This window comes from Fundulus heteroclitus, chromosome 1 (assembly GCF_011125445.2).
Source record: "Fundulus heteroclitus isolate FHET01 chromosome 1, MU-UCD_Fhet_4.1, whole genome shotgun sequence".
NCBI lineage: Eukaryota > Metazoa > Chordata > Actinopteri > Cyprinodontiformes > Fundulidae > Fundulus > Fundulus heteroclitus.
In genome coordinates, this window is record NC_046361.1 from 42,313,963 (window position 1) to 42,322,464 (window position 8,502).

The following is an 8,502-nucleotide window of genomic DNA, read 5'->3' on the forward strand; positions in this document are numbered from 1 at the left end:
GCACTGTGGAAGAAAACAGTGTCAATTGTCCCTAGTGCAGCTCCCCCTTGAATGTGTCTCTGAGAGAGTCTTTTAAAGGTGGTGGAAGGTCTGGATTGGTCCATGGCTTCAGGAGATGATCCAATCAGAGGCAGGCCCAACGTCCATTTGGCAAACCCCAGACATTTGCTGCCACAGCCAGTTTTGCATGAGTATGGAGTCCAGACTGCACCACTGGGAGCAAACACTTACAGCCGTAACAGTTATGGTGGTAATTTAGAGTGGTAATTCAATTCAATTTTTTTTTTCAATTTTATTATTTATATAGCGCCAAATCATGAAACATGTCATCTCAAGGCACTTTACAAAGTCAAGTTCAATCATATTATACAGATTGGGTCAGATTATACAGATTGGTCAAAAATGTCCTATATAAGGAAACCAGTTGATTGCATCAAAGTCCCGACAAGCAGCATTCACTCCTGGGGAAGCGTAGAGCCACAGGAAGAGTCATCTGCATTGTACATGGCTTTGCTGCAATCCCTCATACTGAGCAAGCATGAAGCGACAGTGGGAAGAAAAACCACCCATTAACGGGAAGGAAAAACCTCCGGCAGAACCGGGCTCGGTACGAACGGTCATCTGCCTCGACCGACTGGGGTTACAGAAGACAGAACAGAGACACAACAAGAGAAACAAAAAAGCACAGAAGCACACATTGATCTAGTAATCTGTTCTACATTAGATGGTAGTAGCGGGTGAGCCGTCTTCTCTGGATGATGTCACAGTTAACAGAACGCCAGACCAGATGTACCTACTATGAAGAAAAAGAGAGAGAGCAAAAAGTTAAAAGCTGAAATGACGAGAGTCATTTCAATGTAATACAATGCAAAACTGGAGAACAGTAGAATGAAGAACAGTAGAAATCAGTAGAGTGAGAAAATTAGACCCTGATGTCCTCCAGCAGCCTAGGCCTATCACAGCACAACCATAGAGATAGCTCAGGGTATGAGCCACTCTAACTATAAGCTTTGTCAAAAAGGAAAGTTTTAACATTAGTCTTAAAAATAGATAGGGTGTCTGCCTCACGGACCAAAACTGGGAGTTGGTTCCACAGGAGAGGAGCCTGATAGCTAAAGGATCTGCCTCCCATTCTACTTTTAGAGACTCTAGGAACCACCAGCAGACCTGCAGTCTGAGAGCGAAGTGCTCTGTTAGGAACATACGGGGTAATCAGAGCTCTGATATATGATGGAGCTTGATTATTAAGGGCTTTATACGTTAGAAGGAGAATTTTAAATTCTATTCTTGATTTAACAGAAAGCCAATGAAGGGAAGCTAAAATTGGAGACATATGATCCCTCTTGTTGATTTTCATCAGAACTCTTGCCGCAGCATTTTGAATCAGCTGAAGACTTCGAACTGCATTTTGTGGACTTCCTGATAGTAAAGAATTACAATAGTCCAGCCTTGAAGTAACAAATGCATGGACTAGTTTTTCAGCATCACTCCTGGACAGAATGTTTCTAATTTTGGCGATATTCCAGAGGTGAAAAAAGGAAACTCTGGAAACCTGTTTAATAACTGATTTAGTAACTGATTGGATTCATCAGGATTTATGGATAAATATAGCTGAGTGTCATCAGCATAACAGTGGAAATTAATCCCATGCTGTCTGATAATTTTGCCAATCGGAAGCATATATATAGTAAATAGAATTGGTCCAAGGACTGAACCCTGTGGTACTCCACAAGTGACCCTAGAGTTTGAGGAAGATTTATTATTAACATGAACAAACTGGAATCTGTCCGACAGATAAGATTTAAACCAGCCTAATGCTTTTCCCTTAATCCCTACAGTATGCTCAAGTCTTTGTAGGAGAATATTGTGATCAACTGTATCAAATGCAGCACTGAGATCTAACAGGACAAGTATAGACACAAGTCCATTATCTGAGGCCATGAGAATATCATTGGTGACCTTCACCAGAGCTGTTTCAGTGCTATGATGAGCTCTGAAGCCTGACTGAAACTCCTCAAGTAGGTCATTACTTTGTAAATGTTCACATAGTTGATTAGCAACTACTTTCTCAAGAATTTTAGATAAGAAAAGAAGATTAGATATAGGTCTGTAATTTACTAACTCATCTTGATCAAGAGATGGTTTCTTAAGTAAAGGTTTAATAACAGCTACTTTAAAAGCCTGTGGTACATATCCATTTACCAAGGATAGATTAATCATGTCTAAAATAGGACCACTGATCAGAGGGAATACCTCCTTAAACAACTTGGTTGGGATTGGGTCTAACATACAGGTAGAAGGTTTAGATGAAGCTAAAATTTTAGATAGCTCAGAAAGCTCTACTGCTTTTAAACAGTTCAGACTAAGGATTCCTCCAATGCTGCCTCACTTACTGAGGATGAGGTAATCATGTTTGGGAGGATGCCAATTATTTTATTTTTAATGGAATCAATATTATGAAGAATCCCATAAAATCATTACTGCTAAGAGCTAAGGGAATGGATGGATCAACAGAGCTGTGGCTCTGGGTAAGTTTGGCAACTGTACTGAAGAGAAATCTGGGATTATTCTTATTCTCCTCAATTAATGATGAAAAATATGCTGCTCTAACTCTGCGAAGGGTCTTGTTATACAACAATAGACTGTTCTTCCAGATTAAGTAGGATTCCTCTTGGTGTGTAGAGCGCCATTTTCTCTTCAATTTCCTAACATTGTGCTTCAAGGAACGCAGCTCTGAATTAAACCAAGGAGCCAGCTTCCTGTGAATAATCACCTTCTTTTTCAAGGGAGCTACATTGTCTAATGCAGAACGCAATGACGAAGTCATACCGTTTACAAAGACATCTATTTGTGAATTGGAAGAAACAACATTGCTGCCATCTACAGGGCATTTCTGCAATACGGAGGATATTAAAAAATGATCAGATAGGGCAGGGTTGTGAGGAAATACTGTTAATTCTTCACAATCAATGCCATATGTCAGCACAAGGTCTAAAGTATGGAGCCAAGAGTGCGTCGGTTTATGCACATTTTGAGCAAAACCAATTGAATCTAGGATAGTTTTAAAGGCTACACTAAGGTTATCACATTCTGTGTCAACATGGATGTTAAAATCACCCACTATAATAGCCTTATCAGTATTTAACACCAAATCAGATAAGAAATCTGACAACTCATCCAAAAACTGAGTGTAAGGGCCTGGTGGACGATACAAAACAACAAACAGAAGAGGTTTTATTGCTTTGCAGTTTGGATGAGGGAAACTGAGGGTTAAATGTTCAAAAGAACTGTATTTATTAATTGGCCTGGGACTAATTAATAAATCAGACTGAAAGATGGTTGCCACTCCTCCTCCTCTTCCCACAGATCTGGGAATGTGGAAATTTGAATAATTGGAGGGAGTTGACTCATTTATACTAACATAGTCCTCTTGTAGCCAGGTTTCTGTGAGACAAAACAAATCAATCTGTTTATCAGAAATCAATTCGTTAACTAACAAAGTCTTTGGAGGGAGAGACCTTATATTTAATAGACCACATTTTATTGTTTTATTTTTAGGTTCAAGGTGAACCGTATTGATTTTTATTAGGTTTTTATGATTTGTTCCTTTTAGATAAGTTTTTGATCTGTTAAGTTTTGGCCGTGGGAAAGACACCGTCTCAATAGGATAATGGATGGGTAACAGTACAGAAGCTGCAGAGAGGTGTGTTAAACTACGGCTCTGCTTCCTGGTCTGGACCCTGGGTTGTCAGCATTTAGGAGGACTAATAAATCCGGCCAGATTTCTAGAAAGAAGAGCTGCACCATCCAAAGTAGGATGGATGCCGTCTCTCCGGATCAGACCAGGTTTTCCCCAGAAAGTTCTCCAGTTATCAATGTAGCCCACGTCGTTTTCAGGACACCACCTAGACAACCAGCGGTTGAATGATGACATGCGGCTAAACATGTCATCACTGGTCAAATCAGGCAGGGGACCAGAGAAAATTACGGAGTCCGACATTGCTTTAGCAAACTCACACACCGAAGCAACACCAACTTTAGTGACCTCCGATCGGCGTGATCGGATGTCATTACCGCCAGCGTGAATAACAATCTTACTGTATTTACGCTTATCCTTAGCCAGCAGTTTTAGGTAAGATTCTATGTCGCCCGTTCTGGCCCCTGGCAGGCATTTAACCATAGCTCTCAACTCTCACGCATTGACCGTGTGACACACGCATTTCATCAATTGCACACGCTCACACGCATTACTTTGAAAATCTCAATCTTACAATGAAAATCTCACTCTTGAAACGCACGCGTACGGACGCTTGGCGTCATGGCGGAACCAATTTGCGGTACAATGGTTTCCGCACGTCCAGTAGTAGCGGTAACACAGCTGCAAGGACCGCCGCCGCGCAAACAAGTTTCCCTCATCCAAAGTGAAACACTTGTACGGTCCGTGTTGTGTGCGAATTAAATGGTAAGCCGTCATGTGTTATTACAAACTGTAACATGAAAGCAAAGTCCGTCTAAAATAGTGGCCGTCTTGAATCGACCAACAGCAAACCCCCCCCCCGTCAACAATCTCACTCTCACCAGTCGTCAAAAGTTGAGAGGTATGCATTTAACTATGGTCCCTGGTGTCTCTAGTGCCACGTTTCTGACTATTGAGCTCCCAATAACCAGGATCGGCTTCTCAGCGGGTGTGTCGCTGAGTGGGGAAAATTTGTTTGAAACGCAGACGGGTTGGTGGTGAACTGGGGGCTGAAATCTAGAGCTATGCTTCCTACGAACTGTCACCCAGCCGGCCTGCTTACCCGGCTGCTCGGGTGCTTCTGGAGGACCACTAAGTGAACTAACGCTATGTCTATGTGGCTCCGCGCTAGCAGAGGGGCGGCTATCAGCTGGTCTTTCCATAGCACGGAGCCGGGACTCTAATTCTGACACCCTCGCCTCCAAAGCTACAAAAACACTACATTTATTACAAGTACCATTATCACTAAAGGAGGCAGAGGAATAGCTAAACATCTGACACAGAGAGCAGGAGATAAGGGGAGACTTAGTCAGAGACGGAGAAGCTGAAGTAATAGTAGGAGAGGAAGCCATTGTGGAGCTAAAGCTAGGCTAGGCTAAAGCTAGGCTAGCGCCCTTCTACCACGCCAAGAGAGCAAACCGTGAAACACGAGGAGTTCCCAAGCGTGATGTGCAGCAACAGAAAATGTTTTAAAAGTGCTTATGTGTTAGAAACAGATGTTACAGCAAAGAGATTAAAGATAAAAGCGAGAGAATCTGGAGCAACAAACCGTTGCTCACGCAGTGAAAACAGGAAGTGATACAATACGCCTTACCGCAAACAGGAAGTGACGTCAGCTCTGTTTGTGATGGTAAATGGTAAATGGCTTGTACTTGTATAGCGCTTTTAACTAGTCATGACGACCTCCAAAGCGCTTCACACTACAGTCAGTCATTCACCTATTCACACACACATTCACATCCTGACGGTGGTGAGCTATGTTAGCAGCTACAGCTGCCCTGGGGCAGACTGACAGAGGCGAGGCTGCCATGCACCGGCACCACCGGTGAACGTGTCTTGGAATGCTGTTCTGCTTTCCAACAAAATAAACCAACAGACAAACCAGATTTTCGGACTTCCGGTTTAGCGACGTATGGAGTGGGTCATGTTTTTCTGAGCTCCTGCAACAACCTTTAATGTTACTTTAGGCACACCTTTTGTCGCTATTTTTCAGTGTGTGCTCTTTCGCTATTATATTACGTGTTTAACGTCGTATTTTTGCCGACTAAAATGCCTCCAAAAGCTAAACCACCTACACAAGCATCACGGCCTGTCTCGCACACTGCATCCCCGCTTCGTAGCGACCCTACCACCAGCCAGGTTGAAGCCGGAGGAGACATTCCCTGCGACTTTAAGGCCGAGCTGCTCTCATCGCTCCGGGTTGAGATGGCGGCTATTTTCAAAACTGAGCTCCAAGCTGCCTTGACTGAGAACTTGTCGAACATCAAAACTGAGCTGCAGGCAGTTAAGTCGGTGTTATCTAGGAGTATCACTACCATCCAGACTGAGGTGCGCGCTCTGAAAATCTATTTGTTTGATCTCTCATTGTCTGAGAGCATGTTGATATGGTGAACTTCTATTATATGTTGATATGACTAACCAGAAATATTTAATGAACAAATTTTCAGGTCATATAAATGTAGAGTACAAAAGTTGGCCTAAAATTTCTGGAGATAAATCATTGACCCAAAGGAGTATATCTCAAAATCATGCATAGTTTTTCCATTAATTTCAGAAAGTGAAGTGAAACTCAAAAGTGGAATCAATACACACAGTGATACATGTTAAGCCTCTTTTGCAAATGTAATAATTATGGAGAATAATGCTGACTGTATGGATGTCCAAAGGACAGCCATGGATCCCCTTCATAGGTATATATTTCACAAAAGGTCATTCTGAAGAAACAGGTTGTTCAATTCTGTACAGGCATGTTAAAGAAAGTTGAGTAAAAGAAAAACATTTTGTGTTAAACAGTGCACCAGCAACAGGAAGAACTGCAGCTTTGGAAGGATTGCCAAGAAGAATCTGTTCAATAATTTGGGCCAAGCTTCCCAAGAAGAAGACTTAAGAGGGAGTTGGTTGATCAAGAGCACCAACGTACAAACATGTACCAGGTATGAACTATAAATGTGGATTACTCTGTGCCAGGACACTTCCAAACCAGAGTCAATGTCAGAAGTGCCTTTTTGGGGCTAAAGACAAAAGAACCAGAGCTGTTGATCTGTGGTCCAAAGTACTACATTGCAAAAAATGCATTAATTATATATGAAAATGTGCATCTAAATTGTAGGAAAAGCACAAGGAAAGCGACATTAAAAATCAACATAAACAACAAATGTAACAAAACAGAAAAAGCGTGCAAAACTTAATTCAACTATGTGATTATTTCACAAGTGCACATTGATGGAAAAAGCATTGAAATGCAAGGGAGAGCCTCCCGTGCAGAATAAGACAGCAAACATTTAAAATGGAAATATGAGCTTGTTGCTTGCTAAGTATTTGGTTGCTACATCTTCAGAAGGTGTAGATTTTGTTTGTATCATGTGAACATGTTTAAATCTTATGTTGAGCACACCTATTTCTCATGTGTCACCCTTAAACCCATTGAATCTGGTTCAGAACTATCCAGTGCTTAAATGGCTGCAGACTGTCCTGTCTGGGCTCTATAAGTCACCAAAGGTGCTGTCCAGTGCCTAATCCAAGGAGCCTCTTATTGTCATGTTTTGTAGACTGAACCCGAACACAACCACAGCAGAGTATAATTTAACAGTTTATTGAAGTTTGTGGATAATGGAGGAAGGAACAAAGAGTCTGTGCAGAGCTGAAGCAGGAGGATGGTGAAGGCAGGAACTGGCAAGCGGGACGGAGCCAGGGCACGGAGGCAGCAGAACCAGAAGCACAGCAGAACTTACAGCACGACAGAATGGAGACTTGGAACCAGGCTACAGCAGGCGGGCGGAGAATGGAGGAACTCGGACTGGATGAGATGAGCAGCAGAAACAAAGGTGAACAGGAAAACAGAACGAACCGACGAGGAATGACAGAATGCAGTGAGCTTAAATAGTGAGGCTGACAGGTGTGCTGAATACTGACTAATTAGTAGCTGACAGGTGTGGAGGATTACTGAACCGGAGACTGGAGCTGAATGTAAGGTGGAAAGTGTCCGAGTCTGTGTATGGTGCAGCAGACAGGCTGAATCATGACAGCACCCCCCCCCCCCCTTAAGGCCGGCTCCCAGACGGCCAAACAAAAATAGACAGCAAAAGAAAACGACCCACCCAGGGTGGGCGGAGGGAGGCACTGGACGGTGGGCTAGAGTCATATAAACAAAAAGCTACGACCCACCCAGGGTGGGCGGAGGGAGGTACTGGACGGTGGGAAACAAAAAAAAAATAAATCCAAAAAACAGAAGAAACAAAAACACAAATCTACCCCAACGGGGTGAACAAAGGACAGTCTGGTTAGGCACTAGATGCCCAGGAGGAGGGACCTCTGGTGGGCGACCTCGGTGGCGGAGTAGCAGAGTCTGAAACGGGCGTTGCGGCGGGCGACCCCGACGAGGTAAAGTCAGACATGGGCGTCGCGGTAGGCGACCCTGACGAGGCAGAGCTAGATGCGGGCGTCGCGGTGGGCGACCCCAGCGGCGAAGTAGCAGAGTCTGATGTGGCCAGCGGTGGAAAAGTTCCCTGGAAGACAAGTGGCTATCATCCAAGGGTGAAGCAGGGCCACAGGACACAGGTGTCACAGGACTAGAGGCTATGGAGGTTGCAGGACTAGAGGCTACAGAGGTCGCAGGATTAGAGGCTACATAGGTCGCAGGATTAGAGGCTACAGAGGTCACAAGACTAGAGGCTACAGAGGTCACAAGACTAGAGGCTACTGAGGCCACGGGGCTACAAGCTACAGAGACCACAGGGCTACAAGCTACAGAGACCACAGGGCTACAA